Source organism: Macrosteles quadrilineatus, unplaced genomic scaffold (assembly GCF_028750875.1).
Source record: "Macrosteles quadrilineatus isolate MER2022 unplaced genomic scaffold, UCM_ALF_1.0 Scaffold_8__2_contigs__length_117827958, whole genome shotgun sequence".
Classification (NCBI taxonomy): Eukaryota; Metazoa; Arthropoda; class Insecta; order Hemiptera; family Cicadellidae; genus Macrosteles; species Macrosteles quadrilineatus.
In genome coordinates, this window is record NW_026542601.1 from 89,909,101 (window position 1) to 89,927,256 (window position 18,156).

General features: G+C 33.5%; 1 protein-coding gene across 4 annotated transcripts in view; it reads left to right on the top strand.

Moving 5' to 3' along the window:
• LOC129001759 (inactive dipeptidyl peptidase 10) overlaps positions 1-18,156 on the top strand; it is a 120,665-nt gene that overhangs the window by 38,330 nt on the left and 64,179 nt on the right. The window contains exon 1 of one of the 4 annotated variants that reach the window (XM_054429198.1): positions 5,556-5,588. The exons of 2 other annotated variants lie outside the window; for them this stretch is intronic. The gene's annotated coding sequence lies outside the window, so the exon portion shown is untranslated. Of the gene's footprint in view, positions 1-5,555; positions 5,589-18,156 lie in introns of those variants that run through there. One more of the 4 variants, XM_054429196.1, reaches the window with a different exon arrangement.

Genomic DNA, 18,156 nt, shown 5'->3' on the forward strand with positions numbered 1-18,156 from the left:
GTTAATATTTTAGTTTCAATTTAAGAAAACTTGTGCTACAAACTGACTTGGTTGCAATGAATTATTTACTATTTGAATTAGGGTTATTGTAAATATTAAAATGAAAAAGCGAGAACGCCTGGACAGTTTTATATACTAAACAAAAACTGAATTAACACTGTGCTGCATTTCTTGAGCAATCATTGAAAGTTGATTTGCAAACTATGGAAACATAGGAAAGTCATAGAACACCCAAGTAGAAGAAATAATATAAATATATTTTTTAGAATGTATTATCGTTTGTATGGAAATGGTATGGAGAACCTAATGTGGCTATGGTTATAGTAGTACGTTTTCTGTGCTATGAGTGGGAAAGATTTGTAGAAAACACTAAAAAAACAAGATCAGCTTTGAAAAATGATAAGATATTTCCAATAAAAATGTTGATTATATCTAACTGTTATGTACATCCATAATCTTTCAGTCGAACCTTTTAAAGTCATCGGAAACTACGACTGTTATTCGTTAAAAAAAAACATATAATATTTCGCAATTGCTCGAATTCGAGCAACTGATACACTAGTTATTATCATAATGATAATAGAAGGCAAGCAATATTTTATAGATCAGTTAAAATATATTTATACAAGGTTAAACCACATAAATACGTCATTGCTTTGTTCAGTCGTCAAGTTTGTTATTGTCGCCAGAGTGTGGTTCATCAATCAGCTGATGATGACGTCATCATCTCTCCGGCGACGTGTGGAAATGAGAATACTCAAAGAAGAAAGAATTCTGCTAAGTCAACTGAATGTTCTCTAGTTTGAATGAATATAAAACAGAGTAAAAAACTAGTAAAAAACAGCATTGTCTATATTGGATTCACTAATCTGTGTTAATCCTAATTTATCGCCACTCTTTTATTCTTGTTTGTCAGTGGTATTTTTACAGTAGGAACTACTCTTATATTTTTCCACTTTTTGATTTAAATCATTAAATGAACACTTAATATATAAATTATTAATTTTAGGTCAAAAGGTCAATCTGTTTCATAGGATCCTAGATTTTATGAATAGGGTGTAAGAAAACTCAATTTCATTTTTATGCTAATCTTTATGCTTGTGACTAACACGTTTTTTACTTTATACAATGACTACCCCACAATGGTACCCGCGGGCTTTGCCCCGTTTAACTTCATATGGCTTAATCACGTCCTGGTTGAAGATCGTTCGCTACGCTCACTTGCCTTCAGGTAAGCTCGTTCACTACACTAACTCGCCTCCAGGTTGAAGTTCGTTCACTACGCTCACTCACCTTTTGATTGCAAATCAGCTGTTGTCATAAATTTAAAAAAATAATAGTGATGCACCCTGTTGATAATCCTTGTAACTTTAATGCTATTGAACATCATAGAACAGAACCTACTTGTTAAATTGAAACAGCTGTTAAGATTCATTAATTAATTTTAAATATGAAAAATCATTAGGTTAACATGGGAAACTCCAGAGCCACTGGGGCGGAGCCCGAAAGCCCGATCAGAATAAAAACTACTTAGTTTTCCTATTTAATGCCCAAAGAATCGGTGTGACTGGATGCCTAGGTAAATGGGAAGTGGGAGAATCAGTGATGAGTGAGTGAGTCAGTCAGTCAGTGAGTCAGTGAGGTCTTTGCCTTTTATATATTTAGATTATAATAAGATTATCATTAAGATTATCCATGAACCGATGGGTTTAATGACAAATATTAAATTTTTAACATTCTTACTTATGGAATTGGTCTAAATGTTTGTCAAAATATTTTAAAACATTAGGGTACTTTAAGAAACTAGTGACTATTTTTGTGTCAACGTTAAATGTTTATAACATCTAAATAGATATACTCACTTGATAATCGTCTGAAGTCGTTTGAGATGACACTGGAAGATCTTGGCTTACATTTAGGAGGTTGGAATTTTGAGAAGAACACTCTTTCTTAATCGCCTCTCCCGGATGTTTCCCAGCTTCCGAGTCAGTGTTAGATAGGAATTATACACTTACCTATCTAATGATTTGTGTTATAGTTAGGGTTTTACAGGAGAAAAGGGGCATAGAGGTGTATAACGTCCGTGTAAAATTTATCTAGTCGAACATTTTAATTTAAAATGCTACTTTATTTTTAGTGGTGAAGTAAGAAAGTGGATGTAGGGTGGTAAAGTTATAGAGAACATCTTCCATTTCACATTATATTGCAACTTATATGAGACACCCTAAATTGGTCAGTACTCGAAGTTTCTTGAATTTAATGAGATTTGTTGTTTTAGAAAATTTGTTATCTTCCTGTATTCACTAGGTGCATAAATCATAATTTAAGCAAGTTTTCAGTAAAAGATATGGTGTTGAATCCTATGAATGAGAAATGAGAAATGAGCAATCCTAAATGAGAAAGTTTGGATGTATGTTTGTGACAAGTGAACGCGAAAAATACTGGTCGGATTGGGCTGAAATTTGGCATGATGAAAGCTCACATTCCCGATTAACATATAGGCATATTCTTATTTCAAAAATCCTTTCGGGCTCCGCCCCAGTGGCTCTAGAGTTTCCCATAACCTTATGAGAAATGGAATTATTGAATCTTAACAGCTGTTTCAATTAAACAAGTTGGTTCTGTTCTGATGTCCAATAGCATTAAAGTTACAAGGATTACCAACAGGGTGCAGCACTATTATTTCTTTTACATTTATTACAACAGCTAATTTGCAACCAAAAGGTGAGTGAGCGTAGCGAACGAACTTCAACCTGGAGGCGAGTTAGCGTAGCGAACGAGCTAACCTGAAGGCAAGTGAGCGCAGCGAACGAGCTCCAACCTAAAGGTGAGTGAGCGTAGCGAACGAGCTCCAACCTAAAGGTGAGTGAGCGTAGCGAACAAACTTCAACCAGGACGTGATTGAGCCATGCGAACGAGATAATCATACTGACAGACAGACGGAAAACTAGTCACCGCAGAACCATTTTTATGTGGTGAAATACGTTTGTCTCGACCCAAGGAACAGTTATGCATAAAATGTTCCAGAGAGTTTCAGGACAACATGTGTATGCTATAAAGTTTTAACCTGCATGTAGTCCTTTTATTGGGTTGTCGGTCTTACAACGCTTATAACTTTGATTTTACATATTGATACTAATAATAGTTGTAAAAATACGAATGTGTGGGTGTGGTGCTAAGCCTGATTTTTTTAAAGCCCAACTTGTATCGAGCCTGATGAACAATCTGCCGTGGAGAGTGAAGCAGTTGTAATCAGTCAGATGAGGTCAAGGTAACAAATGAACCCACCTTGCTGAGTGACGGATGAAATTACCTACAACGTCATTTACTCAAATAGATCTTGCTCACAAATATACAATCAATTCTTTTCTTTTGAAGCTACACAGTCTTAACATGTAGTGACTAGTTTAGTGTAAAGCCCTAATATGTTTGGATTATAAACGTTCATTCAAATACATTTTCAAATCCAAATTGATCAAGCCTAGCATGAATCATGCTTCAACACCCTAACTATTTTCAGTCAATAGTAATAAAAAGTCATTATATTACATAAATAAAATCAGTAAGATAGTGTATTATTTGTTGAGTGGGGGTTTCCAAAATGCAATATAGTAGGTCTACTTTCTCTGTATTCTTTGATAAATTATTTTCACCTCATTAATTTTCCTTTGAACTGTGTATTCAGATCGTATATTAGTTTGCTAATAAACATATGATTCTTTGTTTACATCTACCTTGTATTTTGTAACCAACATAGCAACTCATTACAATAATGTTAAAAATTAAAAAAATGTTATGTTAGTTTTTAAATGAACAGGCATTATCAAATTAAAATTTGTTTGTTAAATAACATGCTCACTATTTCTCGAAATAATCCTGGTAAGTTTAGCTTCAATGTTTTCATTATTGTTGCGTGGTTCAATTAAACAAAGTTTTCATAAGGCCCTATCTCAAATAGCTTCACTCACTCCGCTCAATTATTTGTTTCGACCATGTGTTATTCGAATTATCTAAACAAGCGGGTTTACAAACACTTAAAAAAAAACTTTAAACATTCAAATTTAACGAATTTTTCAAGATTATGACTATGCCAGTGGTGAGTTAAGAAATTTAATCAACATAAACATTTCAATCTAAAAAAAATATTAAGCTACATAGATTGTAGACTTACGAATATTTACTCTAAAGCCAGTTTTTGAATCATTATGGATGGTTTTCAGGTATGCAATCCTATCGGGTTATTCAACAAATAACCGTTTGGCAAACCATTTAAAATTAAAAACTTGTGCTGTTTGCTATAATTAATATTGTAGTACTACACATAAATATCAAACATAAAAACTTTGCAGTTCCCTCTACAGATTTAAAGTACCCTGAAGTTTTTATACTAACACAAAATATGGACCTTTTATTTTATCGAATCCGAGGATTTGATTTAGTTGAGCGGACACATAATTCATTACTGCACAATATTCAGTAATATTTTCCCCACTCTCTCGGCAATTCGTCATGTCAGCGCCTCGTGGGTGTAGTGAAGCGGGATTTTTCGCCATCTTAAACTCGCATTAAATAAATTGATATTTTATCGAAGACATAAATTGTCGAGATTAAAACACAAATAATAGTTGACTGATAGAAAATTCTTAAAAACATTCAATAATTAGCCTTAATTATATTGAGTTTTGCGTATTTTTATGGAGTTTTCATAAACAGTTCTTAATTTCTTAGTACTAGTATTTATTAATAAAATATTCAAAGTCAAAATACCTATAAATAAAGATATTTCTAAAGAAACGTTCAATATTTTTAACGAATCCAATTTTATGACATAGGAAATCAGTATGCATTAAATACGAATGCAAAATATGCATAATAGTTGATGGTTGGGTACAAACTAAAAACATTACAAATTTTTGGGGAAGGGTCTGAAAAGGTTGCATTGCTCCCCCCTCGTACTAAACATCTTTTTCATACAGGTAAAGAGGGTAGATTAATGAAAGGATTACTAACCTACCCAAAATTGTCGTGTTGTCTGATGACTATTTTACGATAAACATGTGGACTGTTTCAACTAGCGCCCTTCCTTAAGCTGTAAATTGCATTTGGATTTAAACGTTTTATTTACTCTTGATCTCAATTATCAACAAGGGTTTCCTTATTTCATTGAATATCTTCTTCTTAAAATTTCAATAATCCATCGTATAATTCGTACGCTATCCGAAAAATTGTTTCACAAGACGCAAATTTAAAAATATAAAAAATTAACTTGCACTAAATGAAAAACAACATATTTTATCCGTTGATTATGTCAAGCTTACTCACTCAATATGTCTTCATTCTTGCACACCATCGCTAAACCTGAGTGTTCCACGAACCGTAGGTGGGTTCAACATTTTGGAAGGGGAAACATAAACAAATATTTACGATTGTCAAATGCAACAGCAATTTGAAACATCCACGACAGAAGTCTGGCGTGGAACCAACAATCCGTGGGTTTGTCTATTCCTGAGTGTTCTGGGTCCAGTGTGTTGTGCGTGTTGTGTCGTGGCGAGATATGAGAAGACACGAGTAACATCTGTATAGAACAGGTAGGAACGTGTCGCGAAGAAGAATGGTAGATAAATTAAGTTCACGGTCAGCTCTATGTTTTCTATATTGTTGTAATCATTATTGTCATTCCCCTTAATATCCTACTTGACGATTTAGATAAAACCACTGGCAACTAAGTATCTTAATGCCCTTTGGACGTTTTCTAAGAGGTTTAAAGCAAATTTTAATTTAATTTTGAAGAAGAATATTGTTTCCATCCCCTTAATATTCAAGTATACAAGTTCAACTAACGGTGCCTTGGCCGATACACACCCTCTCAAACTGATCAAAAAGGTCCCTTTGGAGATAGGAAAATGCTACCTAATCAAAGCTACGGCTGGTTCAAAAAAATAAAATTTAAACAGTAAATAATAAAATCTCATAAGTTTAACACACTATACAGTGAAACTTTGATAACAAGACTCTCGATAACAAGTCACCCTTGATAACAAGTGTCATTTTTATATCCCCTAGAATTTATTTTAACCCTAATCACATGTTATTGCAAACCTCGATAAGAAGTCAACCTTGATAACAAGTCTTTTTTTATAATTCCCACGAAAGTCTTGTTATCAAGGTAACTGTACATACGTTAGTAAACCAAAATTATTGATTTAATTACACATTATGATAGATTTTGTCATTTTTATTTTATATAAAAAAACATTACGACGAACTAATTACAAAATATATTGTGACAAGTTTTTGTTGATTGTAGAGTGTAAATTTTTAAATGGACATTTCAATGTAATATTTTGTTGGGCACGCACGTAGCCAATTTTGTAAGCGAGATATTGTATGTGTTTGATTTTATCAAACAACTGCCCATTATATTCGACAAGTTATGGACAAACAGGCGTTAAATGGATATTGGTCCATGACCACACTATTGCTCGTGTCAATAGCTTCAATCTGTTAACATTTGATTGCATTCACTGTGGTCCTTACATTTTGTGTTCTTGCATTAACTGGGGCGATTCTCTCCTAACTACTAAGTTCTAAGTTTGGATAACATAATTGATTCAATAAGATTTTGGATTAAACTACAGTTGCAAATATGTAGTATTAGTAAATTTAGAAAATATCTAGTTGAGTATTCGGACCCATGACAGGTACACAAGGAAAGAGGATTTAATCGTGTGCTCCCGCTATCTCCGCGTTCCGCCATCTCCGAACCCAAATCTGTCCCGCCACCTCCGAATTCTTGAGTGACCCTTAAATCCCGTCACTGCCTGCGTTGTTAGCTGTCATTGCATCCACCGCTGCGAAGCCCCGTGGATGGAAGATTTAATGAAAATTTAACCCGTGGGTTAGGTTAGGTTAGGTTAGGTTAAGTTATGTAGGTAAGGTTTAGGTCTGGACGGAAAGTCTTAACGCAGGAAGTAACCGAGGATTATAGGTGTCACTCTGAAATTTGGAGATAGCGGTACACGGAGGTGGCGGGACGCGGAGATAGCGGAAGGTAACCGATTTAATAACTCCATAGAGCTCAGTCTTCGGATAAACCATGAAACGTTTAATATCTAAATTTAGATAAACAAAAAATCTTTTCAATTTCACCCAAAGATTCTTAAGATAAAAATTAAAAGATAATTGGTGTATTGTAACGTTGAAAATCCAAGTCTAAATACTACTTGGTATTCTCAACCTATGGTGATTATCTTTCATGTTAATTGACCAAAAACATAGTATTGTTGTTTATATGTATAGTATAATGTTGTTATACGTATTACGTATAGTGTTGTAAATAGGCTGTTCTAAGCAAAACAATATACAGCAAAGAAAATTATTCTGTGACAAATACATAAAAAATGAAAAGAACTTTATGATGCTTTAGTCTTTTCTATTCTTCGGATTAAATGTTTTAACTCTTATGACGTCTAAATCCAGATAAATCTCACTTGATACCGTCTGAAGTCATTCGAGTTGACACTGGAAATCTCTGATTAGCTTCCGGAGGGTGGATTTCTGAAAAGAAGACCCTATCTTTTTCTCTTCACACTGAATGTTTCCCTCTTCGGTCCTGATCATCCTAGATTCCTTCCTTCAGAAGTAAGGGGTTAAATTACATCTTATTACTAAGTAAATACTTATTACTTAATTAATTAAATTAAGGTTTTAAAGTCAAAGTGGAGATTATTTAAACAATCGGTGAGTTGGTTGGTTGAAAAAATAATACAGAGTTTAGGCTGTTCTGAAAACAAAGGATACAAAGGAGTACTAGCTGCTTACAAATTAGTAATTTTTGATTGGGGATGATTTTTTCAATATTTTGTGTTCTGTTAGTTTTCAACAACATGTATTAAGGCAGACACTACTCCCTTGCTTACTCAATGATCTCTAAATCCTACGGACAGGAAAACGTATACATTTTATAAGATATGGTGGTTGATCTACATCTAAGTGGAATTTTAAGACGTAGGGGAAAAATTAAGTGTTATTAGTATCAAAAGGAAAGTTAAAAAGACGTTAAAAAGGTTGTGATTGTGGATGAACGATTTTCGCCATAGCAGAGATAAAACATAGCCCCTTAAGACTATAGTTAAGAGAAAGGTGAAAGATATTAAATGATTTAAATAATTTTGTGGCCTGTAAGAATTGACAAAGTGATAAAAGCAAAATCGTCATAAAGGTGAACATTATCGTTAGTCTGAGGAGATTTTAATAGCTGTTAGATGCTAATCAGTGTCCATGAACCTAACCTAACATATCAGTGTGCCTTTTCTATATTATTTCTTGTAAAATTTTAAGTTACAGTATAGCTTAGCGGGGTTATCAAGTACATACACTAGAAAGTGGAAGAAGGAATACAGATACCGTAATAGCTATTTACATTACAAGAGTAGTAAGAGCGTTTTTACATCACGCATGTGAATGTTGTACAACGAGCGGAAGCGAGTTCCATAATTCTCCTAAGTGATGTAAACAAGCTCTTGCGTAACGTGTAACGTACAAGATTTTACCTGACCCGACAATATGAAGAAGGTTACGAATAATATTTTTCATTATCTATTTCACTCATCTTCTAACAGTAACGTTCATTTACAAACAAAAGCTAGGTTAGGAAAATTTTTCAAAGCATAACAATAAAATTCAAACACACAGCTGATTTCTAGTGTTGAACGTCGTTGGCTCCATAGAGGTATATCTTTTAAGTAATCCACTCAAGTTTATTTAAATGGGTTTCATTACATCACCGAGTGAGTTTTTTTTCCAACTTTACATCACTCGTGAAGAGAGGAGGTTGTAAACATCACGCTTGGGATAGGGAAGTTTAACATGGTGGGTTAGGTAAAATCCAGTTTGTAGTTTAATCTCCTTTATCTAGTTCACAGCTGTATGATAGACTTAACAATCTAGATTATCAAGGCTACGGGGAAAAGTCAGTATTGTGACAAATTAGAGCAATTGTGGAGAAAGAGACAAAGAGGGTTGTTAAAAAGTTTGTAGAAGCGATTCACATAATGACAACCAATTAAGAGCACAGAAGGCTGTGGCCTCGGAGTGATAGATCAGTACGGTAAGTCACTCGGGACTAGTCTCGTTCTTGGTGCGGAAATAAGCTTGAAATATTTCTACTAAAGACCTTTATAATCTCCACGTACGGTTGATCTTGAAATATTATCCGAGTGAATAATGTATTTGTTCTATGGAAAAAACTTAATTATCGTTTCTATTGTAATATACTTTAGACTCATGGTTTAATTAATATATGTAGACAAAATATGCACCACTTACAATTAACATATAAAAAAATGAAAAATTAACCATCTATTATATTATTAAAGTGATACAATCAAATTTTATGTAAACGGTTAAGGTCATTTACAAAATAAAAATATAGGCATATGGCACATCAAAATGAAACTTAGAGTGTGTAGATTTGCCGAAAAGTATTGATATGGACGAATTTCCTAAGGGCTCTGCCCCACAGGCTGATTTCCAAAGGGCCACACCTGGGGCATGCTTCCAATGTTTAAATGATTTAATTTAATTTATTTAATGAAACAGCTGGTCAGTACAATGAACTGGTATTTGTTTATTTACTCGAAAAATATGTTTGGGACGCTTTATGTAGATTGAGGAGGGTTATGTTTGGTTTTAAAGTGAGGTTGTATACGTTTTGTAAAGTATTGCTCATAGTTTCATTTTTTAATTTATATAGTAAGCTATATGTGAAGAGGCTTGACTAAAATTGAAGAATTATGGTAAAACGTGTCATTCATGAAGCATCAACATGAAGAAATTGATGCTATTGCTACAGTAAGTTATGTTGTCATATTCTCATGGATCTATTAACATAAAAAGTAGGGGTTTGAAAGTAGGCTACAGTAAGTAGGTTTACGCCTTTAAATCAGTTTATATTTTCAAACTAAATCATAGAGTTGCTGTATTTTAAAACACACATAAGCACCACTTAATAGCTCTCAGGTCACATTTTCTTCCCGTTGCAAAGCACGGGTATAGCAGCTTGTTCTTATATATAACACGTGAATATAATTAAAACCTACTTAATTTAATTTAATTAAAACCACCTTTTAATTTAAAACACCTGAATATTTAAAGAACATTAAAGTTGGCTTGTCTTAAAGTACAGACAATTTAGTGTTTGTCAGTTATAGCTCTGTCTGTCTGTCTCTGTGTATAATTAATTTAAAATATTATCGTTTGAGTTTAAATTATGTGTTATGAATCGGCTACAATGGGGCCTTAATTGCCATATTTGTTCTCCCACTTCACACCCCATTTACTAGTTTGACTTTCTATAAATAGAAAAGAGATAATAGGTACTCGTTTCCAATGGTTGTGGAAATAATTCAGCTTGACCGTTTTCTGGCAATTTTTTAGGTAGTGTGTATTTACTGCCCTAACACTATATAAAAGTGATAAAATACTCAATAACAAGCCTTCATTTAATTCATTTGTATGAAATATGAGAATGTATATCGTTTGATTATATACTTTGCTCAACTAAATACTATTTTTTAACGTTTTACCAGAAAACTTATTCAGCTTCAAAAATGTAAGGCCTATATACCCCAATTATCGGAAAATATAATTTTCTCAAACATGGCCAAAACGACTTTGATAGAATTTTAGTATGTATGTTATAAATTCTGAACTAAGTGGTATAACTCCTATTGCCATACAAGTTATTGTTGAACAGTTATTTTAACTTTGTTATTTCCCATAAAATAACGGAAAATATCATTTTCAAAAACAGCTGGCATTGATTAACTTTAATATCATGTCAGTCCTTATAATTCTAAACAAAATAGTGCAAATATTACTGTAAAAATTACGATTCAAAAGTTATTTCAACTTTTGTGATTTTCCCTATGAAATATTATAGTTACTCCCACCAATGAGGAGGTTTACCAATGATTAAGGTTGTTGACAAGCTAATGGGAGAATGTAGCCTAAGTGTCAGATTGCTGATACTGTTTATTTTTTATTTATTTTATTTTATTTTATTTTTTTATTACTTTGGTTTTCGTGGTTATTTCGTACTATAACATACGCATTACTAATAGACCCTCGTATAATGCAAGTGACAGTGATGTTAACGGTCTTGTCGCAGGGTTGTGAACAACTATAGGCCACCCCATAACAAACTACCCTCTGGGGCGAACCCATCCAACAACCCTAATATATTTCCATTGCGCTGCAATCAAAAAGTGTTTGCCCAGTGAAACTACACATCATCACATCTCAGTGCAAACTAACTGTCTGGTTATCATACTAATATTATAAATGTGAAAGTTTGTGTGTTTGTTTGTTTGTTTGTTTGAAGTTCAATCACGCATTAACTACTGGTCGGATTGTGTTGAAATTTGGTATGATGATAGCTCACATTCCCGATTAACATATATACATATTCTTACCTCAAAAATCCTTTGGGGCTCTGCCCCAGCGGCTCTGGAGTTTCCCATGTTAACCTTATGAGTTTATTCATATTTAAAAGGAATTAAATAATTTTGCCAGCTGTTTCAACTACACAATTTGTTTCTATGATATTCAATAGCATTTAAAGGTTAACGGTTTACCAACAGGGTGCAGCACCATTAGTTCTTTATACATTTATGACAACAGCTAATTTGAACCAAGCAGCAACAAAAAGAGTGTGAGAACTTTACTTCTTTCTATTGTTTAGGTGAAGTGGTAGAACATTATGGCTATGGTAGATGTTCTATGTACTATAGTATACCATGGATTATAGTAAACCAAATTTTTCCAATACAATAAGCATTGTATAGGCTACCAACCCCGTACGAAGGACGGGTACTCAGCTAGTTATCTATTATTTTTGAATGTTATTAAAAAACGCTTTTTTAAAATAATAAATAGTCAATCGTAGTTTAATTGTTTTAGACCCTTGAGTTGTGTTCATCAAAGATTTATACTGCCATAAACACGTACTCAACTTATACATACATTATGTGGGGCACACTTAATATAATGTAACGATGATGCAGAACTGATGGGAATATGGAACTTATAATTGCCTATAAGCCAATCAATCCCAAGTTATGACAATCTATATCCCAACTAAACTTAGCTGATTTCAGAGATAGTTAATCACAACTTGTCTGATTGTAACAAACATTGCAAAAGTGGATTTTGCAGCAGTTTAAAACTACAGCTCAGCATGTTACTCGCTGAAGTAAGGTGATGCGGTGGAAATCTATTGATGTCTTCGATTTTCTTTTTCAGAATGGTAAAGAATTATCAACTCACAACAAATGTATCGCAAAGGGAGGTTTCTGGATGAATAGAAATGGGTTGTGCAATTTATGTTTTCTTTTGTCCTAATGATTGAGAGCTACAAGAATATTTATCCCCTCGCACTGTATTCTTGGATCTCCCTTCTTCTAATTTAATTTTCAATATCCTTCGAATTGTTCCCGATACAAGAACCCGCTTTGGTGGTTGTGATTAAGTTCTAAATCTGCAATTTATATTCTTAAAACTAAATGGGATATCATACATTGACTACCTTAAAACTTGATAATAGTAATTTATGGGTTAACATGCAGTTGGTGATACCCATCTACATTCTATCTCATATGGTATTGAGACAACAACAAACGCTAGCTCAAATATTGCCATAAGTAACGAGGTGGTTAAATTGTTTCCATAAATAGTACGGTGCTACTGTATATCTAATTCACTGTAACATTAATATAGAGTCGAAATAATGGAAGGTGCTAGAGTTTAAATATGTATGATAATAAGTCAAATAATATCCATAATAATAATAATCATATAATCATTCCATAATAATTCATTCAAACTGAAATATTTTAGTTCGTTTTACACAGAGGGATAACTGACAAAAGACTATACTTTCTGTACTTAAGACGATGTGACTTCAATGCTGCTCTTTAAATATTCAGGTTCTTTCTAAACTTAGCGAGGAAATAGAAGAGAACCAAATAGCTTATTTTCATGCAGTGTTTGAAATTACTGTTGAGCTTATACAACTCTACATACCTATCTACTTTGAATATATTATTTATAACAACGGTTTACTTATGTCAAATTGAAGAGATGTACTCAGTTTCTGTAAAACTAATTATGCTTGGAAGTCTGTTCAGTAAATATCAGATACTTTTTAAAACCCCAATACCATATAACTTGTTATCTTATATTAAATAACAAATATATATTATTAAATTGGTTTGAAAAACAAAAATATTTACATTTAATAACACTAGTAATAATATATTTACACTTATACTGATGACTCACAAGACGGTAAATACATAAGAAAAATGGCAAATGGTGATCGATTTCGATTGGACACTCCAATCATAAAATCATAAATTGCGAAAATAAGATTTCGACACTCGAGCTTTCGAGTATTCAAGATTCGCCATACTTGCATAAGCAAGTAAACTACAGTAGAACAGTTTTCTTTTTCTCCATAAGAATAACATGGGTATTAAAATGTACAGTTTTTGGAATTTTGTCCGTTCTTTAATTGTACAACAACACTTCACTGGACAAAATTATTTGTTTTTAAGTTCTACAGGATGGGTTCAATGAATATTGAGCAATTCCATCTTTTGAGGAAAAAACTGTTTTTTTTTTTAATTCTAAAACCCCATAATACTCCGTTTTCATGACCCGGTCTTGCTGGTTCATCAAAATGAAAAAGTATATCGGTCCCTGGTCTATGCATTACAGTGCCACCGACGGTACTTCCCTATAGAGACATTTTCCTATAACGTAGGTCCGTAATAAGTAAATCGTACGTAGATCGCACTACGTCTATGATATATTTTGAAATTATAAATTTCAATAATCTCACGATTGTATATATTTTATGTTACTTGCGTTCTGCGGAGTTAAATCTGTTATTATTCATTACAAAAACTCAATTTTGTCTGCAAACATTCTAAATTATAACCATTAAATACAATCTAACTCACCAAAATGTTTTCAATACGGGGGAAATATTTTACTTGTTGCAGATACAAACGACGAACGAATAAATACGCGACCGCTTACTGAATTAGAAGAAGGTTGTACAATAATAACGCTACGATGCCATAACACGGCAATAACCGAGTTGGTCCCGGGCCAAGTGAAGCTTTCCGATGTTTTCCATGATCATGGAGCATTCCATTTTGAATTATTGCAAGCATCAGAAATATTCGCTAAATCATCGCAATAAACAATACTATATCCTTAATTTAAACATTGAAGGTATCAGACACTAAATCGTTTCGGGTACTGTAACAATAGGGCTTACTATATAATCCCTAAACTCATCATAAATAACAACACTATATTCTTAACTCGATATTGTTCACTAAACTAAATTACCTATCTGCCCAAATAAGTAACAGCACCAAGTCCGTCAAGATATTTCTGCAAGTAACATCACAACATACTTCACTAAATCGTCGAAGGAAACATTATACCTACTAAAATAATGGCGAGTAAGAACTTAATATTCTGTGCTAAATCTTTATAAATAACACCACTATTATTGTCACTAAATTATCGGATCACAAAATAGTTGCGAGTAACTAATATAGGCTATGTCCACATTGCCAAGCTATTTTAATAGCATTATTCTTTTTGGGCATTAACAATTACTAGCTGGCCCGACAGACGTCGTTCTGTCCTAATGTGGTCTTATGTCAATGCTCGTTCATTTTCAAGATGAGCTCGTTCACATGGCTCAATCACGTCCTGGTTGAAGTTCGTTCGTCACGCCCACTCACCTTTCGGTTGGAGCTCGTTCGCTGCGCTCACTTGCCTTCAGGTTAGCTCGTTCGCTACGCTAACTCGCCTCCAGGTTGTAGTTCGTTCGCCACGCTCACTCACCTTTTGGTTGCAAATTAGCTGTTGTCATAAATTTAAAAAAATAATAGTGCCCTGTTGTAAAGCCTATTAACTTTTTAATGCTATTGAACATCACAGAATCAAATTGTTTAGTTGAACCAGCTGTTAAAGATTCTTGAATTCCATTTAAATATGAGTACTCATACGGTTAACATGGGAAACTCCAGAGCCACTGGGGCGGAGCCCTTTTGACGGATCTGCACCAAACTTCACACAAACCATCCTTGAGCAATGCTTGACTAATGCCTGAAAGTGTCATTACAATCTGTCGAGCGGTTTCGGGTTTCGGAGTCCATAAAGTATAAACAAACAAACAAACATACATTGGATTTTATATATATAGATTTCATTTTCTTCCTCGCGTCTTAAATTCATTTCCACTCATTTACTTTCAAAGACAGATTTTAAATTCCGTAAGCGAATCGGTTGCCACCAAATATCTCGAGCTAGGGAAAAAGGTAGCATGGCTGTTGAGGATTAATTTTAAAACTTGAGGTCCAAGGGGACGGTAGGAAAAATATCAGAGGTGTTAAAAATTTTCCCTGCTCTGCCCTACAGGCCGTTAAAGATCCAGTCATTTTCTAATGGAAGAAATGATAGGGTGAGTGCACCAGTGAATGACCGGTTAAGGTTGACTTTCTACTTTTAAACGACATGGGAAAATATACTACTAAGCTACATTGTACGAAATCGTTAAAATGTATTGCCCATATTTCCCTGTACTTCCCGATGATACAACTTATTGCATTATGTTAAAAGAAATTATCGAAAAATACAATTTTTTGCACATAAGTCATCGCACCAGTGAATGACCGCATATTATATAACAATTTTAAAATTTTATTAAACCTCCTCCTTTTCACCGAATGACCCCCGTTCAAGATTTTCGCATCAAAGCTGTAAACACTGTAGAGAAAAATAACGATATCAGGGTCGTTAAAATAATGGTTCTAGTGAAGGATCACTTTTTATCTAGGAAATGACCGTAAGATTTAACTCGCATTCAAACTTTGGTTATAGTGTATCCACATCATTTCTGATGAGATTTTGTGTTTCCTAGCAATCGCTTACTCCATCAGAAAACATTGTTATCAATATTAATAAAGAAAATTGACTCAAATCCAGTTAATGAACGAAACGGTCATTCACTGGTTATACTCTAATTTGTGAACCAGTAATTGACCGGCTGTTAAAATACACGATTGGTTAGGATTTTGATCTTTAAATGAGTACAGAATTATACCTTAACATGTTAACTGTGAATTACGTGTAATATATTACAGTTCCAATCAATAATTAAGGAACCATGATAAATTACAACCAACCATGTTTGTGTGAGACGCCATAGTGGGAAGCTAATTAATGAACTGCTTTGAAACATCTAATTTTGTTTTTGTTACAAAAGGATGATTGACACTTTCTTTTTTAATAAGTCAAAGAGTGTATATTAATAAGACCTCAAAGTAACTTTTAAAACTGTTTGTGATAAACTAGGAAAAAAAGAAAGCCTGATATGATGTTTTTTATACAAATCGGTCATTCACTGGAGGGTGGTCATTCACTGGTGCACTCACCCTATAGTGTTTCTATAAGCTGTTTTAATATAACAGCTGATGTAAACATTGCGTATTTGTTTGTTTATAGATTTTAGTGTTCTGTGTTTTGGTTAGAATAGTGTTGAAATGTATCGTGTTAGGGGAAGACTGCGACTACGACGGAGAGTAATATAGGAATGATGCACATCATAGTGATATAGTCAAGGAAAAATTACAACGGAGGTGAAGAGGGCAATAATGATCGTTGTCAAAATTTTAGGCACTCTCTTATAAACGAATACGGTGTGGTCCAGTATAATGTTGGTAGCCTAGGGCCTAGACCAACGCAGCCAGCACTGTAATTCACTTCTTTTTCAGGAAAAAGGGTCAGTCGGTATTTTTCCTGGCAATTTATTTTTCATAAAGTAATTACTATGACAAGTTCCGAGGGTGGAAAATCAATATTGTTTGCGACAGACTTTAGTCAGGTACTGCCTATTGTTTCAAGCAAAAAAGGTTCAAAAAGTATGCACCCAGCATGCATGGTAAGTTATCAATTATCAATTATCAATTAGTTAAGATGGGGACGCCACTATGTGCGTATTTTAACCCAAAAATGAGTGAAGGATGAGTGTAGGATGAGTTTTTATTATATATAGTAAAAGGAGCATCAATACACAACAGTAAGACCTGGAGGTAGTTTCCTATACTTTACGTTACTAAATCTGAGGTTAGGTTTTGTCAAAGGTCTCTGTACACAAATTTGTTGGACTTTACGAAAGGGGTATTAAATTAGAAATAATAACTGGGTCAGTGTGATAATTTGGTGGTTATTGCCAATAATCACGTTTATCTCTACAGACTCTTACATTTCTTTCTAATTTTATGAAGACAATTTCCCAAATTCTAATCAGGGATGGTTTTTTTTCTTATCATTACCACAAGACCAAAGCTACTTTAAACCAGTATTATTTACAAACAATAATACTTTTTTACCTTTAGCACGGATAAAATTTGGAAGAAGTTAAATTATTTTTTGAAAATAACAACTAAAGCAAAGACACTATTTTTTTTTACAAATGGTATGGTGTACAGGGATATCTATCGTGCCCCAACGATCATTTCATTCTTAATTTGTTTAAATATTACAATAATTTGTTTTACATTTGAGCTTTTTTAGGGACTTCTGTCCCTGCAAGCCACTAGTATTAGGCAAATTTAAAGACTAAATGTTGTAACTTAAAATGTAATGTAAGAAGCTACAAAAAAACTAATGTTTAGTTGTTTTTGTCTGCCTAAAGGTTGCGACAGCGTTCCTAGGCTGCAACTTAGGACTGTAAAATGTATATAATGAGTTTGTTCTTTCGGGATTATTTTTACATCTCTTAGAAAATAATGGTTAAAGTTCCGAAAGGAGCCATAATATCTGATCAAGTATTCTAGGGATGTAGTTGTTCATGGCTAGCGTGACCCACCTAACTATAAAGAGATAACGTTCACAGAACATGAATGGTGTTCTATTTAAACATTGTTATCACAAGGGATTTTTCACTTCTCTTTTCAATACGTTCAGCAGCTTTAATCAAAATACCTTTGCTTAAGAGTTAACGATAGTTAAGCAATGTATTTGTTATATTTTTTGTTACAGTTTTATTTATACAGAGTTTAGTGTTAA